The 25,632-nt window shown below is 38.7% G+C and overlaps 1 protein-coding gene across 2 annotated transcripts in view; it reads left to right on the top strand.

Annotated features, from left to right (window-relative positions):
• The first annotated feature begins 499 nt into the window (after positions 1-499).
• Positions 500-25,632, top strand: part of HDAC9 (histone deacetylase 9) — a 457,947-nt gene continuing 432,814 nt past the window's right edge. For both annotated transcript variants that reach the window (XM_088065227.1, XM_088064938.1), the window contains exon 1: positions 500-726. The gene's annotated coding sequence lies outside the window, so the exon portion shown is untranslated. The remainder of the gene's footprint in view (positions 727-25,632) is intronic.

Below are 25,632 nucleotides of genomic sequence, written 5' to 3'. Positions count from 1 at the left end.
CGCCGGGACCCGGTGGAAGCAGCGCGGTGCCGTCCCAGCCGCGTGTCCCCTCTCCAGCCCTCCGGGCCCCGCTGCCTCACCGCCGTCCCTCGCCTGCCAGGGCGGGCACGTGTGTCCGCTCCCCCGAGGGCTGACGGGGGCCACCGGCGGGGAGGGGGCCCAGGGCCGCGGGATAAATAACCCCGGGCTCGGCCGCCAGCCGGTCCCTCGGCGGGCCGGGGTAGCCGCAGCCCCGGGGCCCGGAGCGCGGCCCGGGCGCGATCTGTGCCTGTGCCTGTCCCCGCCCGGGCTGTCCCCGGCGGCGGCGGCGCAGCGAGGCGCGGCCCGCCCGGCCCCCAGCGGCCGCGACGGGGAGCGCTGCAGCCCGGCCGCCTCCCCCGCCTCCCCCCGCGCCGCGCCGAGCCGAGCGAGCCGCTATTTTTAGCAAATCCTCCCCGCGTCGCCACGGGCGGCGACCGCAGCGCACAGCCCCGCGCCAGCTGCCGCCGCCGCCCCGCCCGCCCGCCGCGCACGGCACAGGCTCGCCCCGCCGGCGCGATGGCCACCTAATCGGCACCTAATCGGCACCCAGTCCGCACCCGATCCGCACCTAATCGCCACCGCCGCAACTTTTCCTCGCCGCGCCGCGCCGCTCGTTCCCCCCCGGCTCCGGTGGAAGATGGCAGTTGGGGGAAGCGCTGGAAGTTGCAGCCCGCGAGCGAAGAGATAAGGCGGAGGAGCGGGAAGGTGAGTGGCACCGGCCGCTGCCCCTCCGCTCCGCCCCGCCCGGCTGCGGCGGGCGGCGAGTGCCGAGCGCCGGGCCGGCCGGTCCCGCCAGCCGGACGTTGTGCTCGACCTGCCGGGCCGGTATTTTTGGGACCTTCGGGAAGGTTTCGGGAAGTTGGACCGTGTGAGGGCTGGCAAGGTGGCGGGGGAGGGAGGACACGGCCGCCCGCGGCAAGTTTTACTTCGCGGGAGCGAGAGTGGCAGAGCAGCTCCCCGAGCGCCTGCCCTGCCGGGCGGGTGGTGCGTCTGTGGGGCCGGGGGATCCTCCGCGACCCCCGCGTCCTGCGGCGCCGCGGCCGAGTCGCGGGTGCCGGCCGGAGAGCGGCGGCCGGGGCTCCGCGGGCCGTGCCAGCTCCCCGCGGTCGGTGGGACCGCGGAGCTCCGGAGGGCGCCGGGGGAGCTGCCCCGGGGGGGCCGAACAGGTGGGCGCCGCCGGGGCGCGCCCTCCTCGGGCACCGCCGCCGGGCCGGTGTCGGACTGCCCGGAGCAGGCGGCAGCCGGAGGGCGGGCGCGTCCCGTCCCGTCCCGGGAGCGGGTGGGTGGCCAGAGTTTTGTATAATTGTATTTACGGTGTGTACATCCCGGCCGGCAGCTTCTCGGTTGATAGCCCAGGACATGATGAAGGTAGTTCCCAGCAAAGGTACAGTTGCTTTGACTCATCTAAAATGTCTGAGTTTTGATATGAAATGGAACATAATAGCAATCAGTAATCATTCATGCTTATCACTCTTAGAGAAAAAAGCAGGTATTACGCGTAATGCACAACATGCATATTCATCTTTGAATATCTACCCCGAGCCCACAGCAGTTTATATTTTTAAGTGCTCTGAGGAGGTCTAAACCCACTGTTAAACAACGTGAAAATTTAAGTGTAGACAAATATTTAATACAAGCTGATCTTTGAAAAAGAAGTAGTGAGGTGGACTGTGGAGACCTTTTGACATATGAAAATGCATGAATGTGCTTTTTTGATGCAAAAGCTGTTGAGATTCCCTGTCACAAACAGCACAGAACAAGTGCTGACACAGAAACTGAGGAATTTTAAACATTTGTCTTTCAACATTGTCAGCTTTAGTTCCTTGACATTTTGTTTTCTGTGACAGAAAAATAGTTTTGTGGCAGTTATTCAGGATTTAATTTGCAAGCTCACTAAGGCCTGTAGCTCTGATGAGAACTCAAGAACAAAAAAAGGAAGGTATTTCACATTAAGGTTTTCCAAATGTCCTACCCAAATGTCTTACCCTACTTCTCAGTCCCCACACACCTAGTTCCACAGCAGCATCCCTGTATCTTCTTCTATAGTTACCTTGTTGCTGGGTGTCTCTAAATTTTCTCTCATGTCCAATACATTTCTATATCAGTGGCCTCAGCTCATAATATGTTTTGTACCAGGAACACCTACTTTGTTCAGAAAGAGATGGCAGCTTGTTCTCTGTCATAACACCAGAGCAGTCTTGGAAGGCAATTCCATCCCTTCATACACTTAAGTTGCATTGTTATTTGTGTAAAATAGCTATGTCTCAACTGTACAGAATTTTCTACCATGAATGATGCAAATAATATATTTTATACTTTTTTTATATTTTAACACCTCTTTTTCATTGTCATGGTGAAGATGTGATCCAAAACATTGGGAATAAACATGTCATGGCTCCAGAGAAAAGCTGCAGTCAGTCATGTTTATGTACCACTGGTGCCAGTTTCTTCATATAAATATTGAAATAGCTGTCTTTTTAACAAAAATCTCGTTGTCAGTTCAGAATTCCAAAAAAGAGAAAAACATGCCATTATATTTCTTGGTGACCAACTTGATGCAAACACAGCACTGTAGGTAAGCCCACCAAAGCACTGGTCTCAGCTTCAGATTCTTCTGAAAGTCTGTGTGAATGTGTAATACACCAAAATGTTTTGAATCTGACTTTAAAATGTTAGTTTTGAAAACAGTAGTGTTTAGTTTTCCATTAAATTGCTTTTCCACAAATGAAGCTTGGTCTACACAGCTAAATGTGAACAGTAATTTGTAAGCTGTTGTGTATCTTCAGTTCACTAGCATCTTCCTGCGCCCAGAGCAGTTTGAAAACAAAAGCAAAATAGTGTCTTCATTGTTGGAAGTCAGTACATGCTTCATTTAGAGTAGTTGTTCCTATTAGAATTTATTTCTGTGAAAAGATAACACTATGATTAAGTGGCACATGTATTTTCCAATTTCTTGATAAAACATTGAAAAGAGTTATAAAAATGATACAAAAAGGATATACTTTCTAAAAAGCATGTGGAGTGGAAAATAATTTCCAGTTCTTCATTTCACTACCTGAAATAGCCCTATAGAGGTTGCTGGCAAAAATATTACTTGCATACTGAAAATACGTATCAAATTTAAGTTTACCTGTCCTGAAAATTATATGAATCCTGATGGTACCTAAATGTAGTTGTAGTAGCTAGTTTCTTAATATTCAACTGATGCTTAGTAAGCTAAATGTAGCTTTGAAAGTAATCAAATCCTGTTGTGAATGATCAACTGTAACCAATGAAAAATGACAAAAGAGTTGGGATGTACTCTAATTATCTCCAAATTGGTAAATTAAACACATATTTACCAGAGTGCATGTACTACTGTTGTTTTATATTCATCACTATTCAGACTAGCAAATTTAAGGCTACTTAGGGTATGTGTGTTCAAACTGCAGGAGAAAGTACTTGTGGCTTGCAGCGTACTCAGCTGAACCATTTAGCTGAGAGAGCTTAGTGCATCACAGGAGTGAGGCTTTTTCCCTTTTACAAGAGAGTTCTGGGCCACATTTGTTGAGGATCATGTGCTGTGTCCTATAAGCATGCTGTTTACATGAACTTTCCGTATAAATTCAGATTAAAAGGAATGAGTATTCATCAGAGTTTTCCAGTCTCTTCAAAAGTTAGAAAATGTTCTTTTAAGTTTCTGCAATTAAATAGAAAGTACATAATACATCTGTTGAGTTAAATTAAAGATAGCTCTTGTGTAAAGACAGAACATTAGGCTATTCTATGATAAAATGTATTTGTCATGCTTCAAGGCTTCAGTAATGATTTCCAGATAAATAGGCAGAGAATGTTGTATTGCTGAATCACTTAAGGTTATAGTGTTTGTTAAAACTGATAGATGAGTAAGGCATTTTAGAGCTAACATTACTTGATGAAATCACCTTTCATTTTCTCCTGCTTTTAAGATTTTAAATTAGGATGATCATACGTGACCGAAGAATTTTTTCCTTACTCAATGTAACTTTTGTAATGAATGTGTTTTGAATGTCAGTGCGTGCTGGGTTAGACTATACTAGTGTTGAATTTATTGTTACAACTTTCATAACAAATTAAAAAGTTTATTTGTGCTGCTTATCTATAGCTTCATCTTCAAGCAGCTAAAAGATTACAGTGGAATAGTGCTTGACTACTGCTCAAAACTAATGTTTCAGTGCTTTGAGGCGAGCTTCGGCCTTTCCTGTGAGGACATACCAACACTTCTCCATACTTCTTCATTTTTGTACAGTATATATATATATATATATATGTACAATACAGTATAACTTTCTGCCAAAGAAGTTGATCAATGCAAAAAGTTAACATGAGTTCAAAAAAAGATTTAGACAAATTCCTAGATAAAAAAGCCCCAACCAAACATATCAAAGGCTAGAAAGCAGAGACATAATGCTTCTGAATGATAATGTCCCTAACCACCAAATATTCTGGAGGCTTCAGAGTATTTCAAGAAGGTACCATTCACATGGTTGCATTGCACTTCCTCACTTTTCCTTATGCATTTGCTGTTGGGCATCTGGGGGAAAGGCATTGGATTCTGAACAGGTCTTTGGTTTGGTTAGATCTTACTGTTCATGCATTCTTACCTGGTCAAGGTGGATGAGGTGATATGTAATTTAGACATGCCTTTTTGGGGATAAGTGACTGAAAACTTTTGTTACACAACCTTCAAGCAGATGTTTACTTGAATTAATTAGCATTAATTTAATGTATGATATTGATTATGAGATGGAGAGATAATAGGAAGCAAATACTTGTTCTTACTTTCCAGTAATTTATTTTTAATGATATTTTTCAATATGATGTTAACATTGGTCATTCACAAATCATGATACCTTGTTGAAATTTGTTTACGATATATAGCAACTATCAGGGTGGTTTGTTTTAAATATCTTGCATAACTGTAAACTATTTTTGTTTAAGAAAATGAAATTCTTTTCAGTGAAGGTAGCTCAGAAGTGCCTGTAAGAAGATGACTGCTTACAGTATGTCTTTTATTTGTCCCTAGTTCCTCAGTTTTGGAGTTGAAGTTGATGGATTCTATATCTCTTCATTTAACTTCTGCTCTGAGATGCTCTGTCTTGTAGTTAATTTCTGTTCAAGATTCTAGAATGGATGCCTGTCAATCTTGAGGCTTTATTCAAACTTGAGTGTGAATAAATTCTGGTTTAGTCTGAGCATGTGTGAGCTTCTACTGTCATATTCATTGACCATAGCTTTTGTTTCCATGCTCTTTTAACCTGCAAGAGAGGTGAAGACCTGGTCTAAGGAGTATTTTGAAAAGATGATGTCCATTGCACAAGAGAAATTGGCAGCCCTGAAGGATCCCAATCTTGTGTGCATACAAGATATGTGAAGACTTGAGCCTGAACTTCTTTATAAAAGAAGTGGTGCTGCACAGTGCCTTCCATTTGCAGCTGCCTTTCCATTGCAGGTCTGTCACCTTTCACCAAGGCTTTCACCTGTCACCAAGGCTTCTGAGGCAGTGTTGCCTTCCTGTCCTCATGCTCTTGGTCCCGTACTGTTATTCTCATGGCCTTGTACCTCCATGTTGTGGTACTGCTGTTATGTCAGGGAGGTGGTTGACATTGCTGTAAGAGTCAATCCGTTTCACCAACCTTTTCATGGATTGTTTTTTTGCAGCTTTTAGTTTGCATTAGGAGGAAGATAAGTATTTGCCCAGCGTTCCCCAATAATATATGCAAAACTTAGCAGCCAGTTAGTTTGCAATACCAGCCTCTGATCAAAAACTACTTCATTCAGGGCTAATGGCATCATAAGGGAGGACAGGCACTAGGGAATGTGACTAGATCATGGGGAAATTTATGTGGTTTCTGTGGGAAAAGTAGTATGCTGCATCACCTGATACACTGGAAAGGATGCTTAATGGGGAAACCCTGGAGGTTCTCTTCTTGACTAGCCACTGGAGCTTTCCCTTTCCTCTTTTCATTATGTCCTCTTGCTTTTCTAGTTACCTTTCCCCTTTTTAAATGTTTTTATTTGTCCCCCCGCCTTCTGTTTCCCCTAAAGAAACTTATTGTTGGCCTTGATGCTTGTCACAAGCTATCAACTTTGCAAATAAATCAGGAAGGGATATAGAGATGTTTACATGCATGTAATGAGAAGTTTGTGTAAGTGTGCAAATAGATTTGTACATGGTCAATTTATACCTATATAAATATATATTATATATAAATATAAATTATCTGTTAACTTTCCTTGTTTTACTTCTTGGTCAAAGAGAAATCACACATCTGCTGAGTATTTATTTAGTCAGACTGAATTTACTCTTCTGATTTATTTTCATGTGAGTATATCTCTATTCCACCAGATACCTCTTGTGTACTTCTCTGTATCCTTTACAGTCTGAATTTAGATTTTTTTCAGTAAATCAGAAAAATAGTCTGTGCCCACAGAAATCTCTTTATTGTGTTGTCCAAGGGTGGTAATATTCCACCTCCTTTTTGAAAAATCTTCAGTGATATGTCCTAGGTTGTATTAAGCTCAATCTGGAAGTTTAATTTCCTGTTACTTTTTGTAATGCTCATGATTGCACTTAATCACAGTAGATGGAAGGGACCTATTGGTCAAAATAGAGTCAACATAGAATTTAGACCCTGTTGTTTAGGGGTTTATTCAATTCTGCCTGGTAAAGCTCCAAGGAAAGCGATTCCGCAACTTCTCTGAACCATCATACCCAATACCTAGTTATTCTGATAGCACTTTTTCTTCCTTATGTTGAATCATAGCCTCCCAGTTTCAATTAATGAGTATTTTCTCTCATTTTTGTGCCATGTGTGCCTGTGAAGACCTGGCTCCATCTTTTTGGAAGAGCTCCTCATAGTCACAGACAGGCTGGTGTTAGGTCCCTGCTAAGGCTGCCTCATCTTCAGGTGAACAGGTCCAGCTCTCTCAGCTTTCAACAGGGCGGGTCCTCCAGCTCTTTCCTACTTTGACAGACTCTGGAGGAAGCTTCATTCAGTTATTTGGAACACCAAGAGTGGATGCAATATTCCAGATGAGGTCTAGTGCTTGAGTAAAGTAGAAACATGAAACTTCAAATTGGTAAATCTATCAACTAGTAAATAGCAACAAATTCCGACAGTCCAGGAATGAGACATTAGGCAGAACTTGACTGTCTTGTAACCATGAAATGAATTCAAGCTATTGTATGCTCTTAAGAATTTGTTATTGCAGCTTACATGAAAACAAAGTTGATTTGATATTTATTCTCAGGAAAGTTCTTGAATCATGGTGTTTTGGAGTAGGGAAATGTGATATTGGAGTTTTATTTTGAAGCACTTTATATGCAATATTGTATCTCCTTTATAGAAATGTATGAAGAAAATTATATGACACAGACATTCTGTATGTCTAGGAAATTAATTATACAAAATTTGGATTATTCAAGTTTTTGACAGTTAACATTAAGTCTCCAGGGTATCTAACTATTGAGCTAAACCTTGCTTTGACAAGAGGTGGGTGAACTGCAGGCATAAATGTAAGATTTCCAAGGAAAGAAAATTTAACCTAGCTCAAAATGAGAAATAAGCAGCATGCATGTAGACACTATTCGGTGCATAAAATGTGTCAATTATTCATATTTTCTTTGTTTCATAGATAGATAGCTCTTTAGTTGTCCATATATAGGTTAAAAATATAGGAATGTGTGGACACTATAAAATACATACAGTTGCCATTCTAATCTTTTGTGTTTCCCCTTTTGGCAGTCAATACAATCAACATTGATTAATAAGTCACACCACTGAGTTAAGCAGAATTTTGATATTTAATTTGGAGTTGAAGCTGTTTTAATTGGGATATAAATAATTACTCTATATATTCTCTGAAAACGTATTATAAATTGAATGATCAGTGAGTTGAAATGGAAAATAATTTTCTATACCAAAAACAGACCATTGTCTTCTAATGTGGGTTATGTCTGCTCTCCTGACTGCCATAATCAGCATCAGGGATCTAGCTGAAGGTTGCCATAGGATACTTTTTGGCCTCAGTGTACTCAAAAAATGGAGCAGGTCGGAAGCAGCAGAGGACTGAAGTTGAATCTCATCCACAGGAACAGAGTAAAGACGTAGTCAAGATGCAATCCTGTGGCAGTCAGGACCACAGCCTACAAGAGTGACTAGTTTGAGGGGGAATCCAAACCAAGGTTCGAATCAGAGAAAGGTATTTTCATTTGTAAATTGCATTTCTAGGTTTAATTGATGGGTACCCACTGTATGGGTACCCACTGAACCAGCCTAGCAGTCCCTTCCTCTTGCATGTGTACATTCTGTGCTTGAAGGTGGACAGTCTGCACAGAATGCCAAGTACTGTCGAGCAGAGTGTAGTGAAGAAAAGATGAGAAAATCTTCTAGGGGTGCTAGTTCTCCTATTTCAAACATATTAGTCTCTTATGAAGACTGTGAATGAAGAAATCACCTAAGAGAATACTCAACTGCTCTCAATATATCCAGGTTGCTTACTCAGAGTCTCTTGGAAGACTGTGAAGTGTTTATATTTATTCTATGCCATCACATACACCTTGTCTTCCACTCCATCTGGTTAAATGCTTTCACCCCTTCCAAAAAAAAAAATTCTGGCATGAAAATGTGGTCAAATATTGTTATCTTTTGAACAGTTGGAACAAGAGTTCAAGGCTTTCTTTTGACTGGGAAAGTGAAGTTAGTAAGTGAATTTTTTGGTCAAGAGGCTTTCTTCAGAAACTGGTGAGAAAAGGTACATGTTTCATGTGATGAATGGGTGTGTAACCCTAGGTTTTTGTAGCATTTTAGTGAGATACATATGACTGGATCAGTATCAGCCTGTTAATGTGATGAGACTTCCTTTAGGGCTTCTGAGAGCTGATCAACCGTTCTTCCTTGTGCCAACGCACGTCATTTATGCTGATCCAGATTATGAAGAAAATGCAGATTTCAAAATAAGGTGATAGGAAATGACATCTGAAAATTTGCTGAGGGTGACAATAATATTAGTATTGGGATCTTGATTGAAGAGGTCAAAGATTTTGTTTGTCGGTGAGTTTTGCAGTTGACTATAAAGAGATCAGGATGTCACCTTTGCATGTGAAATTTTCACCTCTTTGATGGGCTGTTTGTTGTTTGTTGTTGAAACAGATCAGCTTAAGAGGCGAGCTTGTGAAATCCCTGTTCAAGGTTCAGATCTACTGAAAACATGCGTGGAAGACTGTAGTATACTCATTTCCATCCCAGCCAGAGCAGAAATGGTACAGAGCATGGAATCTGGGATTTGAGCTAGTAGCAGTTGATCTTTAATTCATTAGGGCAAACCACAAAAACTGATTAAATTTAGACAGGCAGTCAAAGCAGTGGAGGAGCTAGAAAAGTGTATAAAAGATAATTCCTGATTATTCTTTCCTGCCATCTTTTGCAAATTACCTTTAAAAAATTTAGCAGAATTTGGCATGTATTCTGGATACATTTTCCCTACATCGAGCTGTCTGCATGCTTCTATTCCCTCCATCACTACTTTTCTTTAGTGATGCCTAAATATAAGTTTGTAGCTTCTTCAGTATACTCTGATTACATGCAAACAGAACATGCTGGTATGCGTAGGAGATTTTCCTGGGTGTCTGGCAAATGCAATCCTTTTTCTTTAGGCCACAGAGTAGCAACTGAGCTGCTTCCACAACTTCAATGCAGTTTTTCTGTGGTGTCTGTGTGCAATGCCTGTGAGAAATCTGAAAAGTCTGGATTACTTTGTAGTGACCAATTGAGTGTCATTTCTGACACAGCTTCACATTTACTTATCCTCAGAATGGTCATGCATACTTTTGGAGAGAGTTGCTGGGTTGTTGGTTGCCTGTGGAGTCTGTATACATAATTTTTCCTCCCTCTTTTTATTTCTATGGAGTGTTTGTGTTGCTGTCTTTGTAAAAAGAGAGACAGCAGGAGACACAACTGAGAGTCTTTTTCAGTTGACATTTGGTCCATAATTTAGGTTTTATGCGTAGAAATGTCAGCTTAAAAGACACTTCTGTGTAGATAATGAAGCAACATAATAAATCCATTATCACGTTACAAGAAAAAAGATGCGGATTTTTTCCAGTGATTTCAGTCTAAGTATTTCAGGAGAGAGAATTAAAAAAGACATATTTTTTTGTATTTTAAGGCTATAAATATAATCAAAACAAATTAAAACTAAGCCACATTTAAGAAGTGTTTTAAATTCTGCTTACTTACTCTGATTGAGGGTGATTATCTTGCATGAAACTGATTAACTATGTGATATGTAACCTAAAGTATTTTTCTTAAAACATCATAGGATTGCCTCATCTTTAGGTTGCCATTGCTGTGTTACGTATATGATCATTTTATATTATTCACCTCTGTGAAAAATGGCACTATATATCTTCCTGGCCCACATATGTTGAAATCAATATGATGGAAAATACCAAATCTTTCATTTATGGTACGCAGTTGTATTCCAGAATGAATGGGAAATGCACAGATAGGCCAGAACTGGGGTCTAATATATGTACCTCTTTTGATCATAATTGGGTTCTAAGTCCAGCATCAGAACAGGACGTGGACTATGTGCTAAGCACGCATAAAGCAAAGCAAAGACAATTATTTTTCACCCTTAAAGCAGTTACTGTATGTCGGTGCAATGATCCATCAGATTTTCATATGCAGCTTGTTACCCTTGTGTCTACAGACTTTTCCCAGTAATGTTGCTGCTTCAGTCAGGCAAAGGAATAATTAACTATACTGATCTTAACGAAACTGTTATTGCTGACACATATCAAGGTAAAAAAAATGAAAATCTGACTTGTGTCAGGTTGGAAATGTGGTAGCTGTTGACTCAGTCTAATTATACTGAATTAAATCTAATTGCATATCGTCATCCAGTCCCCAGAATTTTAATAGTAGTTTAATTCATGTAAAGTTATAAGGGTGATTTAAAAAAAAATAATGTAAATTCCATGGAACTTTCTTTGTAAAATTTAAATTCCTGGAAAAAGCAAACACTATTTAAAGAAAATGACCATTTTGGTGAGGAAGTTTTTGTCAGAAACCACTAATAAATATAGGGGATTAACATGAATGGTAAATGTGTACCTCAATGTTTTTCACCTGTTTTATTTTTTTATCTATTTCAATAATTTACTATGTAATACTGAATTAGAGAAGTTTCATCATTTGTTATGAAAGAAGGTACTACTGCCAATATTTCTGATTTAAAGATGAGTGCTACAGCTGAATTCTCTATTTACCTTGGTATAGAATAGGGTTGGCTATGGCATTATTAGAAGTAGAAATGTAGATACAATTTTTGTGTAGTAGATAGCTGAAGAAACAATCCTCTCTGAATGAGGATTTCATTTGGTTCTGCCCATTTTGCAGCTGATTAATTGTTTAAAGTGAAAGTAATGCTGTAATGCATATGGACAGACATAGCAGTTGGTACTTGAAACCAGTTACGTTTCATTCTGCATCAGTCATTAAAATTTGTATTGATTAGTTAATAAAACCAGTGCTGCCAGAAGAAATAAAGGGTATGTTAAGCAAGAAAAAAATGTCCTTTTTCAATTTGCAGTAGATGAGGAGTCTCTTTAGTTTAGTAATTGCAATGTTATTGAATGCTGTGGTTCTCATTTCCTAATAGTAATAAACTGGAATTCTGTCATTTCACTTCACACTGATTTTTCTTTTGCAATGCATCTGAAAATTAATAGAAGATTTGCCTATTTTATTACAGTTCTGCAAAAAAGGGAGGAGAAATAAAAAATTGCATGTGAGGATAAAGCCAGGAAAATCTTAATGATTTAAGTGGAAGTGTTTCTGGGAAGCAAGTGAAGCTTTGGGCTTGGATATAAAGGCTAACACAGGCAATTGGATGAGGCAAGTTCATCTTGGCTGATGGCAGCTAGGAATCACTGTCTCTAATAGAGAAGTATCATCTGAGAGCAGTGGGAAGTGAATATGTAATTGAAAAACTCTATCTTCACCCTGCCTGTCATACCAAAACCTTTGGTACCTGTAGAAGAAAACCATCCCTTTCACATAGCTATGAGATCTATCATGAGTGAGAAAAATAGTGAATGACCTAATAAAAACAGTCTCAAAGTGAAAAATAAATACCCAAACAAAAGAAAAATTTCACATTTTTGTTACTTGAATACCCATATGCCAACTGTGCTGAAAATGTATACAATATACAGACTTGAATAATTTATGCTTGGATAGACAACTACATCAAATAATAGCAAAGCCTGATTATTTCTTGTTTATTTTGAAGGCCCACTCTATTTTGGTGCTGAGTTCCTGATTAGAAGGAATCATCTTTCATGTTCCAAAGGAAATAAATTAGTTTTAATATTATAATAGAATGTATTCACTGTTTAGTGCATAATTCCTGGAACAAGAAAGCATCAACAGGAGAGCTTTCCGTTCTGTGTAAGGTTGTAAAATCTGCCATTTTGTTGTAGAATGGGTTGTGTTTTCCCTTTTTTCTCATTACTGGCCCACAGAAGGTAGTTGCAGCTTTTGTATATAAGCATTGGGGACAGTTTGGATAACTGAATTGAATAACTGAAGTAATGAAGCTGAAAGAAAGAAGGCACATTCAACACTTCATTTTTTGGAATAGTGAGTTAGAGAGAAGCTGTGCCCTCACCTATAACAGAGAGCTAAACTCTCCTTTCCTCTCTACAATAATTTGAAATGCAGTCAATTTCAATCTGCTGTTTCAGCAGCATGATTCATGCAGAAGGAATGTTTGCTTCTTATTCAGATTTCAGTAACTCTAGTTACTATGTCCAATGGGCATAAATTCTATTTAGATAAAGTGGAGTGCTGTGACTGTGGTTAAGACATAGAATTCTACGCATGGTTGTTCATAAAAGTTGGGATTTGTTTTCCTGCACTGAGAAGTGTTAGATGCCACTCTAAAATAATGAATCTGAGTTCATTTGTGGGAAATTGAGCTTGATTGTAGCACCAAGCTCCTATGTGTACTCCATTATATCCTGTAGATGCTCAGGCCTACATCCCAAGCTATGACATCTTCCTGTAGGCTCATCTAGATGGCTAAGCATTTTTAAGCATGCAAGGTGCTATATTTTCCAGCAATCCAATTAATTTTCTACTTATTTTCTTTCTTCTTCTGAGTACTACATTGCACCATATGCTGTGGAGAAGTGCATTCCAAGGTATCTATCTGTGTACATTGTCTCTTAAAGCCAATGTGAAATATCTGGTTAAAATAGTGATGTAAGGAAACATGTTGCCCAGAGAGCACAGCTGGCTGTTACATTGGCCTGGTGATGATGAAGCCATGGGTAATCACAATGGTATTGCCTATGCAAAATAAGGGGACAGCACTGAGCCAGTATTGATACAGTCTGTGCTGCTACGAGACCTTCCAATGCATGGTGGTGCTTCCTTTTTGTGAGTAAGGATCTTCTTCCTTACATTTTTTCCCAAAGCTTTTTCCCACTCCCTGTGGGATGAGTTCCAATGAGTCGCACAGCTCTAAAGAGAAAGTTGTCTACCAACCATGGACAAGTCTTAGCTTAATTTTTTTCCTCTTGCTGGCCTGGATGATGCAGAATTTTGGATTACAGGCCTCTTAGTGATTCAGAATCAAGAGGGAAAAAGGCAGAAGGAAAAAAAAAAGCGCTTCTTTTCAAGAGACAAGTCCTGCTATGCTTGGCACCCAAATGACAAAAACCTGCTGGAAAAGTGTATTCTTCCCAGTTGCAAAACATGCACCAACCCCCATTCGTCCTGCAACTTCTAGTGCTTGTGTAATTTTTATGGAAGTCCAGTGACAGGACATGTTTTTTTGTAGCCAACCTTTGATGGCAGGAAGGAGATGACAACCAAAGAAACTCTGTCTTGACAGACTGGAAACAGTAAAGCTTTGAGCAGCATCCTGCCATTGCTCAGCATGCAAGTGGTTACTAGCTCACAGCACACAGTTCTGGACAAGCCAAGTATAAAACTTGGAGACAATGAAAAGCATGAGTGCCTTCTCAAGTGTCTTCTGTACTTGGTGCTCCATCCTTCACCTTTTATTGCTGAAGGATGCTTAAGCAGCATGTGTTCCTAGCATGCACAGTTAGAAGTTTTGGCCAGGTCCTGCCCATGTTATGCATTCAAAACCAGCTAGAGTTCCTATCTAGTCCTCAAGTCTCTGTTTCTCCAGGTCAATAACTTCCCACATGAGTCTGATGCTTTTCCTGCTCATGATCAGGAGAATAGGTCTAAACAATGTCTGAGGTGCTTAAGGAAAAGTGAGCAGTTGTTTAGAGACAGTATTTGCGATGTTTGGCTTGCAGACTGTGAAATATACACTGAATAGGAGACCTGGAGAGGAAAATAATTTGAAGCAACTTGGTAATGCATCATCCTTATTGTGTTTATTTCTAGACTGAACTGAATAAGTGGCTTGAGACACTCAAGTTTCCTCCTTCACCCTGGAGTGGACACTTGAACAGTTGTGTGCTCTTTGTTCATGACAGTGCTGCTTCACTTGATAATCTGTCCCAGTCATAGCCAGGAGAGAGCTGACATAGCAACACCAGAAGTGGGATGGTTGTGCTTGGTTTGAAATCAAGCCTGGGTGTCCTGCAGTGTAAGAAGTTTTTCAGTTTTTCCTTTCTTAAGTAGCTAAGCATCTACTGAGTGACAGCAGTGTGAGTAGAGAACAAGAATGTTGGGAGAGCTGGAGTCTCTACAGCTGTACTCAGGAGGTCATGGTGGTACCTGAATGCAGGGCTTAGTTGCCTATCTTGCATTGTGGAATTACAAGTCATTACTTTCCTCTTATCTTGCAGCTGGGGAAAGCTTGTGTATTTTCCTCCTGTCAAGTACAGGTGTTATGATAGATCTGAATTCCCCTAATCTCAGGGCTGGCAATAGAGCAGTATACATAGCCTGTCACATCTGGTTTTTATTCTGATGAATCAAATTAAGTTACTTGTACAAGTATCTCACTTAAAATTTTGGCATTTCTGAGATTATTTTCATGTTAGAGCAAGCTGGGCAGTGATGAGTGGAAAGGGACTGCTCTGACTTCTTCAGGTGTCAGCTTCCATGTTTTACTGGTTCTGTAGCAAATATTTAAAAAAGCTTGTGTCCTCTAGGCAGAGTATATATATCTTTATCCTTCAATTTCCTTTTTGCCCAGCTGGCAAAAATTAGTGGCTGTAGACACAAATTTGACCTAGTTCCTCCTTAGTATCTTTGGGGAAATCAGTGAGATCCAAGAAGCTTGACTGATGGCTCTGTGAATTTGTTTCTAGGCTGTGCCTCAGGTGTAGGTCTGGAAGAAGGTCCTGAGGCAGGAAGAGGTTATCTGAAAGTAATTCTGGTGCTTCACTGGAGGTGACCCTAGGATACACTACGAGGGTTTGTGGCAGCCTCTCCAAGTTCTTCATGGAAGGGGGCAGGTGTTACATGAAGTGCTCCCAATTTCTGAATACTGAACTTTAATAAACTTTGGTTTAGAATGTTTCCTTCTTCTGGAACACCTGGTATTATTCATGATCCTGATGTATGACCATGAAATCTTACTATTAGCAGAACTATAAATCCACATGAGGCCTTCCAAATGTGGTTACATGTGGCTTCCAGACTTCCCCTTGCTATATAATCTGCTGTACCCTGACTTGTGCTAAGGGATTTCCTTTAGAAATGAAGTGGCTGTTTGTCTCATTTGCCTACACAGCCTTTGGTAGAGGCTTGTTAAGGGGAGGGTGAAGTATGATGGCTTGGGAATGTGGCAACAAACTTTTTAAATCTTGTTCCTTGAATATTTTTTTCTAGAAAGTTGCCTTTTAAGTGATATGTATTTCTTCTTGAATTGAACATTTGAGAATTTAGGAGAACACAAATATTTGACAGGTGCTATGGAAAGTCTAACATCCGTGAGAACATCAGTGAATAACACGTTAATATCACTGCCGCTTCTCTGTAGCTCTAAGGGGGTGTACACTGCTGTCTTGAAGAGATCACTTTTTTTCTTTGTTCAGAATGATAACAAGTAATCCTTTCTCCTGTGGCATTTATGGATCCCTTCTGTCGGCTATAATTTAGATTTGATACACCATCAAATGCTGATACACAGGTTATAATATTCAAAAAGACCATGATTTAGCCTCTAAAAATGGCATAGATAAGTAACAGCACAAAGCTTTCTGGGCTTAAGTCAGACTTATGCATCTAAATAATTTAAGACTCTTCTTAACTATTTTCTTAGATATATAAGAGAAATTCACCTACAGTTGCTAGGAAATTATCAGTAAGCATATAACCAGATTAAAAAGAAAAGTGCCACTTTACCTCTTTCCTCCAAGTGAACTTCTAATTTTCTGGATGAATGCTTTTTCCAAAATACAACTTCTGTCTTTCAAATTCCTTTTTCTAGCTTCCTGTTTTAGAAAGTATCTTTCTCCCAACTCATTTCTCCTTTGTGCTGTATAGTTTCTTGAATGGAAAGAGCTCATGCTGTGGTCACTGTTCCCTAGAGCAATTTCCACGGCATTTTGCCTTTATATCACAGTTGTTTCTCTGATGAGTTGTTGCACCAAGTAGAATTACTTTTTTCAGTATTTGTGGCTTAAATACTCATAGAGATTTCACTTTTCTTCTTGGGTGCTCCACAAAGCCATGAAGAGTGTTTTTTTCCTCAGAATTAGTAAACCCAGTATTTTCTGTAAAACTATTTAGATATCTGCAGTTTTGAATACTGCACCTTTTTCACTTGATTTATAAAATCACAGATTTATGAAATGGTTAGGGTTGGAAGGAACCTTAAAGATCATCTGTTCCAACCCCCCTGCCATGGACAGGGACTTCTTCTCTTAGAACAGGTTACACAGAGCCCCATGCAGCCTGGCCTTGAACACTTCCAGGGCTGGAGCATCTAAAACTTCTCTTGGCAACCTGTTCCAGTGCCTCACCACCCTCACAATAAAGAATTTCATCCTAATATCTAATGTAAACCTACACTCTGTCAGTTTGAACCCATTCCCTGTTGTCCTGTTGTTACATACTCTTGGGAAAAGTCCCTCTCCATCTCTTCATGGGCTCCCTTCAGGCACTGGATGGCCACAATTAGGTTACCCCAAACCCTTCTCCAGGCTGAAAAATCCCAATTCTCCCAGCCTTTCCTTAAAAGGAGTTGTCTTCTATCCTTCTAATCATCTTCTTGGCCCTCCTCTGGGTTCATTCCAACAGAACAATGTCTTCCCTGTGCTGAGCATCCCAGAACTGACTTGCAGTATCCTGGTATTGCAGGTGGGATCTCATGAGAGTGGAGTAAAGGGGAAGAATCACCTCCACTGACATGCTGGCAATGCTGCTTCGGATTGATTTCACAGGCCTTTAAATGGAACTTCCTTCTTGCTAAGATACATGTCATACCTATTAAAAATCAAATTAATGCAATTGAAAGTAACAGTCTCTGTAGTAAAGTATGCCTAAAACTGTGTGCAGCAAAGCCAGTTTTGCTAAATAAAAATGTTAAGCTGTATTTTATTAAAGTGTGTGGTGAAAAGTATCAAATACATTATTACAATACATGCATGCAATATTTTTGAATACAATGTGTATGTACAGAACTTAATTTCTTCTCTGCACAACTTATGTTTGTGTATTTTTCACATTTATTTTAAATGCTCACATAGAGGAAAGGTGTCATACACCTACCACCAGCATATTGTATGCAGTAAACAAGTTATAGCCAGTAGCTAAATTTCTTATATCCTGTGAGTTGATGTTATCAGAAATAAACATGTGTGTTAAATCTAGGCATATGCTTTGAGATTTGATCCTTTGAAATTTCCATTTCATAATTTAGATCTCAGTCCTTCTCAGCATATACTGAAGTAACACAAAGCCAAACTAAAGGCTGGTGCCTTTCAAAGTACTTATGGCAGACATTAGACTTCAGCTCTCTGTAGAGCTAGAACTGTACCTGCCTAAATTTAAAGATGCTTACCCTGCTGTTTTTGATCTTTTCCTGTCAGTTTGATTATAGTGGTAACCTTTGAAGACTTACTCAGTGATTTTATTTTTTTTTAAATATAGAGAGATTAAATGCATTTTCTCTAATAGTCTTGATAGAAAGTGAGTGGTCTAGCTCAAAGCAAAGATTGCACAGTTTGAGAATTATATCTGTGTCTTCAAACTACAAAGACCTGTTGAAGGGAACAATGATGACACATGTCTAGATGGAAAGCTCTTAGATTTACTTTCTGAATTTCAGTTTTCTTTTATGCTTTTTCTTTTAGTTTAAGTGATGAATGTGACTCATGTGAGATGAAGGAACCCTTTTAATATTCGTAGGTTTCAACAATAGTGTAAGTACAGCAGTCAACAACAAAAAAAAACATAGATGGGGAAAAGCAAATCTTAACATTTGGTGACAGCAGTGGGCAGTGTAGAAGTGAGAGGATTTTAAAGAATCAGAATAACGAATTGGCAGCCAGGAAGCACATCTAAAGGGGCCATCTTAGCAAATAAAAAGATGGACAGATATCTGAAACTGTATTAGAAGAAAAAAAAAAAAATATGTGAATATATAGATTTACTCCTTTGCCATAGATGTACATGGGTTGACATAGATAACCAGGCAAAATATTATCATGGTTGAAACAGATTAGAGAAGCCCAGGTAGAAAATGGTGCAGGATGAATGCCTGGGATACTCAACAGTTTGGATATATATCATCTATGAATGGAAATGTGCCAGTAAAGAGAGGAATTAAGGAAAGATGTTAAAGCTTGGGGGAACATAAATGCTAAAGTTAATTGATTGTGTATAATACTAAAGTTCTTTCTTCTAGAAAGTAGAGCTGTAGCTTTAAATGCCACTTTTTCAGGATGAAGGTTTTACTCTGGCCAGGAAACAGTAATAGTACGAAGTTTTCATCAAAGCAGCTGCTGTAGTCTGTACTGCACTTTCTTTGGCAGATACTGACATTTAATTGTGACTTCTGTGCCTAAACATAGGTAGCAAAAACCTCTTCATTTCAAGGAAAGGGTGTCTTTCTCACTGACAGTACTAGCAGATATTCTGGACTTGAAAAAGGCCAAGAAATCCTATAATTTTTCTTTCTGAACGTCATACCTAATTTTCTTTCTATATGTGGTACATTATGAAAAAAACTCCATGTTTTTGATACCAGTATCAGGAGGAAAGACAAAGCACTTCCTGGGTCTTGGCACATTGACTATTTTTGTTTTAATCTATGTGTGAAGATCTTTTATTTTTGTTAAGGTAAGAATAAAAACAACATGAATCTTGGAAAGAGATGATAAGTAATGTTCCTTTTTTTTTATTGTCCAGCATTTGAACTGTGTCATTATATATTGTTTTATTAATATTTAATAAAAATGTTATTCAGTGGAAGCAGGACATTCCTATGGATTTCAGCAGTACTGAATTTTTATTATTGTGCTGATAAATATATTTGACACTTTCCTCCTGCTGAAATGGAAATGTTTGCTATATTTTTCTATTTAAACTTAAAAAAAGTACATGAACTGAGGGTTCTTTGATTTGCCTACTTCATGAGTTAGTTGCCTTGCAGGTCATTATTTTATTTTTTATTTTTCCTGTTCCCCTTGCCCCAAGCCTATGGTGACATACTTAAATTTATTTCTGAATGGAAGTTCTGCTTTTCTGTAAATCATTCCAATTTTTACTTACTGGTTATTTTCCTTGCCTCTTTATCGTAGTAATTGGCTATTTTAGCTGAAGGCATCTCTTGGGGTAAAGTTCAGTTCCTTACATCATCTTGTGGCAGCCTAGCAAATTCTCTTAACCCTTTCCATGTCCTCTTCTGTCTCCTGTTCTGTTTCTCAGCTCTGGGGCAATTTTTTCTTGACTGGCTGCAACTGGATCTTTTACCTGCCTCTGAGAAACTGGTATTCTTCCTAGTTCTACTAAAAAAGAGAGGTTGAATCTGTAACATTCCAGTTTTATAAGGCCTTGTCAGTTATACTTAGAGAGAGACTTCTTTTTGATTTTCCTAGGCACTGAAAAAAACCCAAAAACTTTGCAAGGTGATTAAACTGAATGGTATCCATGGACTAGTGCAGTGCATGTGCTGCATAGCTGCAGCATTGTACAGCTTTATTTTAGTCCTGAAAAGTGAAAAGGCTGTGTGCCGTTAACTTTCATCTGGATAGGTTCTGTTATGTGCTTATGGAATTTCTCATAGCAGTGCAGAAAAACAATAAATAACTGATAAGGCTTTTCTTTGCTTCATGTTAGTAGCTGTTTTATCAATATTTAGCTGTTTTGCCAGTATTAAATCTCAAGCCAACATCTATAACAGCTTCAAATTTTTAGTGGAAGCATCAACTAGTCTTTCTTTTAATATATTCAAAAATGTATGTAAATGTAGCTTAGAATCATTGAATGGTTTGGGTTGGAAGGGAATCTTGAACATCACTTGTTTCCAGCCTCTGTGACATGGACAGGGACATCTTTCAGAAGATCAGATTGCTCAAAGCCCCATCCAGCCTGAATTTGATCACTTCACTGCTGGGGCATCCAAAACCCCCCTGGACAACTTCTTCCACTAGCTTCATCATAAAGAATTTCTTCCTTATATCCAATCAAACCATGGTTTCAGTTTCAAACCATGTCCTGTCGCTACATGTCTTGGTATAAAGCTTTTCTGATCTTCCATATAAGTCTCCCTTATATATACTGAAGGCCTGCAGTAAGGTCTCTCTTAACTTGTATGTGGTAATACCAATTCTCTGAAGCCAATTCTTCATTTTACTGGGAAGTCAGGTTGAGAGCTAGTGCCAAAGTAACCGAATGCTCAATAATTTTCTCTTTGTAGAAGAGTAGAAGGTGACTTTTTGCTATTATTTTGGTTTCAGTTTTACTGCATCACTCATTTTCTTATAACTGATATAATAACCAGAAAAATCTTCATTCACAAATGCTGGATATTGCTTCCTAGTCTTATTCAATATTTTGCTAGTTTAGAGATCCTTGGAAATAAAGCTGCATTTGCTTGGTTGCTGTTTTTGGAGCCTGAAATGACCTGAGATTTGGCTCAGGCAAAATTTGAGTGGGTTTTGAAAGGAGGTGACGTGACTGCACTCATTTTTTGGGAAACCTCATCCGGTTTTATACAGGCTATTTTAGCCAGAAGTTTACAGTTAGGGATTTTTATGTTCACAGGAAAAGTAGCTTCTTCCAGCTTTGGGACAGTGGAGCTGTTCTATAATTAATTGCTTTAAGCTCAAATTTTGTATTGCCAATGAAACGTAGTTGAGCAAAAAGCTTTTTTATTGTTAATGTCATCTTTATTAAATAAATAGTTTTAATTATTTAGTAACTAATCAGGTTAGGCTTTTTTTTACTTGGTATGGCACAATTTTTTTTTTCTGTTTTGCGTTCTTTCAAATTTTGTGTTAGGTTTTATTTTGTGCACTCTGTTTAGACAAATCTAACCATGAGGATGTTCATGTGTTCTAAAGTCAAGAGAAATTTAATTACCGTGCTATTAAGGTTTAAAAATAAAATAAAAATTATAATAGTATCTTTATACTAAGTAAAAAACCCCCCTGGTTATACTGGAAAATATTTCAATGTGATGTTTATTTACCAGTCTGTGGTATGGCATGCATAATGTCCTCAAGCATAATGATGCAGCTTGTGTTGAAATTGTTTCCAGTTGAATTTTCGGTATGGTTGGTGTTGTAACAAAAAAAAAAGGGAATTAGGTATCTGCAGTGAGGAGTCTGCAGCAGGAAGTATGCAGCTGTATGAGCAGTCATGGACTGTGGACAGGTTGCTGGGATTTTGCCCATAAAAATAACATAAAACCTTTTCCTGTTTGTGTATCTGGACTTGCTACAAGAATTTGGTAGCAAATCCAAATGTAACAATAAAATTTTAATTATATTCTCTTATGCTTCTTGTGGGAAAAAACCTAGGGCTGCTTTCATTAATGTCTCTTTTACCATGGAAATATGGTTACTGAAGTGACTTAGGCTTGAATGGAAGGTGATAGTTCATTTGGAAACATATGTGATTTTTATACAGGAAAAAAAGGTGAAAGTTATATTCCTCTCAGCTTAAAACTTGAGTTTTCCTAAAAATGGAATGTTAAATTCTATACTGAATATTTTTTAAACTCCTAAACCCCCTTTAATTTCTGGTGTACTCACAAACACTGTATATATGCTTTTCTCTTAATTCCAGTACATTCAGAATGTACAAATATTTGTATTTGGAATGACAACCTGTAACTCTTGTTTTGGCAGGGTTTTTTCTTAGTTTGATTGAGGTTTTGTTTGGGTTTTTTTCCTTACTACTGGAAGATCCCTCTTGCTCAAAGTTACATAGCAAAGATAGAAAAATTGCCTTTCACATTCCTTACCCCAGCCATGTGCTGGAAGCCCAGTTCTGTTCCACTTCCCCCATTTATCATGTCCCTTCCTGCCTCTGTGCCTTTGCTAAACCATCTGTGCACTTTCCTTTGAGTCCCAAAGGCTTAAGAAATGTCCTATTTTGTTTGACATTAGTTTTGTTTATATTAGTTTGACAAGTGATGGTTGGACTTAGAATTGCTTCTGCAACCTGAAGATATTTTTTAAAGATATTTGCCTTTCAGTTTCAAATTCTATTGGCCTCTTAAAGTTATGCAGCAGTAATTAAAAACACTGCATTATCTAAATTTTGTGATTAACATGACAGATTTGGATAAGCCACAGACTAAGTGCTACATAACTTCCCTGCTAAGACAGGGATGAATACTCATTTTTGTGTGTATTAAAATAGCTTTTGTTTTTTTTTTTTACCTCTTTCAGAGGTAGCAACAAGAGAAATGGTCTCACTGAAGCATAAAATGAATTCTGTGATTCTGTTTGAGTGGTTGACATCTGTATCTTCTCCAAGCTGAACAAACCAAGTGACCTCAGCTGCTCTTACAAGGCAAGACGTACAAAGTCTTGCCCTCAATGCCTTTCACCATCTTGGTCCCCTCCTCTAGACATATTCTAATACCTTGATGTCCTTCTTGTATTGAGGTACTTAAACCAGCACACAGTGCTCGAGGTGGTTCCAGAGCAGTGCACAGCAGAGTGGGACATTCACATCCCTCAACCAGCTGTTGATGCTGTGCTTGATGCACTCCAGGAACCTTTTGGCTTCCAGGACATACCACTGAATTAAACTCAACTTTGCTATTGACCAGGACCCTCAGATCTCTTTCCTGGCTGTTCACAAGTGCAGCCTCTTCCATGGAATTTCAGAATGCTGATGTTGAAAGAATAGGAAGAAAAATAACCAAGCTTTTAATGTATTTAAGCAACATCTTTATATGTTTCATACATTTGTGATGACAGGTGCAATGTTCTGCATTGCAAGTGTTTGCCAAAACCACTGAGTTTTAATTCCAACTGTTTTCATCCAGTTAGGGTTGATGAAAAAGCATTGAGTCATCCTTAGCCCTGGTTTCACTTGTTGTGCTTTTGATTTCACTGGAATCAACTGCAGGTTTTTTTGTATGGGTATAGAAATTGTTTTGGGTTTTTTGTTTTGCTGTGTATTTTCTTGTTTTGTGTTTTTTTCCTCCCCCAAGTCATCAAGAAACCTGGTGATTTTAGTTCAAGGTGATTTTTCTTTAGGTCTTGAAATCTGTGATCCAAAAGTGAATTTGAGTGTTGAACGAAGGAGCCCACACAGTTGAAACTGAATTGATTGTGTATGAGTACTTTTCACAGTTGTAATCCTAACAAGAAGGAAAACTGAATCAGTTGGTAAGAAGTCCATTATTTTTTTTTTAATGTATGTAGCTAGATGCAAAACTGCATGGATACAGAATTCATTTTATTAAATTGGGAGATGTACCTGTAGCTTGTTGCTAGATATAAATTTTAAACTCTTTTTTTTTTTGGAACTGATAGTGATATTTATGTTTGATATTTACAAAGGTATAAGCTTCCTTGTAATTGAGTGTAGGTACAAAAAAAAATTAATTTAAAATCATTGTAAGTATATGTATATCCATATATCTGAAGGGGCAAAAAGACAGATGGTTGATTTTATGTGTATTGGATTTTACTTTATTTGCTCAACCCTCAGACACTGAGCAAGAGTGGGCAAGAGCTTGGTCAGAATGTGGGTCGTGTTGAACATTTTCCCCACTCCTGCACAAGACTTGAGCTTCATAAAGGTTGTTAACTTTCACCATTATTTTGTCCTATTGCTACTGCAAAATGACAATACACACTTGTAGCAGAGGTCAGAATTTTTTCAGAAGTTTTGATTTATGAGTTGAATTGAACACCCAGGTGCATTAATAAGTCTCTTGCATTCCTGTCAAGTTCCAGTAAGAAAGATGAACTGTAATATTAAACTTATAAATTATCAAAGATAAAGTTTATTTTTTTCTCAGTGACATTGGTGAAATCACAGAAAACTAATTGAGCATTAAAATAATTTTCAGTCTTCAATTTGTGACCAATTTAACTGCCTGATACAGGGAGTCTGTCTTCTTTTTGTATTCCACTGCTGAAAATGCCGAAGTATTAATCAAACGTCCATGTATCATTTAGTCTCTGATGAATCATAATCTTAAAACATGTCAGTTTAGAATTAAACCTTGTCTTGCGAAAACACGTAAAGCTCTACAGTAAAGAAATCTATTGTCAAAGGACATTCAGTGTAAATATTCTTCAAAGCGTCATCTGCAGTGAAAGGTTTATTTTCTTGTGAGACAGACTCTACAAAATATGTTACTTATCAAACACTGCAAATAACTATTTCAACAATTAAAGATTTTGTGATAATAGTTCTTTAGAACTGAAAACTCAAAATTGAAGCCTAATATATCTAAAAGCTAGTGAAATAAAAACTTGTCCAATCTTTGATAGAATTCAATGACAATTCTTGTGGGATAAGTTTTTATAAAATAATTCAGTTTATATGTTCTTTGGCTATATATATGCTTTTCCTGAGGAAAATTTGACTGAAGGTTGTTTTTAATGAACAGAAAACTACTTGGCTATGTAGCAACAGAAGCTAAAGGAATCTTGATGTTTATAAAGACAAAAATCATTTTGCTGCTAAGCAGATAAACCCACTTTTCCATCATAGATTTAAATGGAAAATTTTGACTTATCTCAGTTACTTCTAATGCATGAAATAACATTGGACATCAATCATCTCATGTAATGAATCACAGCTATGAAAAATTTACATGGAGAGGTTCCTTCTGCTTCCTTCTAAGCTTGCTGAGAGCTTCTACATACCTATAGACCTTCTCCTGTGTCAGTTCTCTTATTTAATGAGATTTTATCCCTTTGTAAAAATCTTAAAGATCTCAGTCTCCACTCATCACTGTGCTTGGTGCCTGCACTGAGCCCTGTTTTCCTCTCCTGTTTGCAAGGTCTTTGCAGGAGGAATTCCTTTAAGCACTACATAAACACAAGATGTTCTCACGTGGGGTCTCTGCGTGCTGCACAATGGAAGTAGCTGACGAACTCCTGTAGGTGATTGCCATGTTTCTTGTTTTACCTGGTTTTATGTGCTTCTGTTTCTTTGTATTCTG

The sequence above is a fragment of the Pseudopodoces humilis genome, chromosome 1, assembly GCF_049639895.1.
Source record: "Pseudopodoces humilis isolate 2021_Gansu_Grassland_sample_001 chromosome 1, ASM4963989v1, whole genome shotgun sequence".
In the NCBI taxonomy this organism is placed as follows: Eukaryota; Metazoa; Chordata; class Aves; order Passeriformes; family Paridae; genus Pseudopodoces; species Pseudopodoces humilis.
Note: the sequence above shows the minus strand (reverse complement) of the source record. Positions and strands in the feature narration are given on the sequence as shown.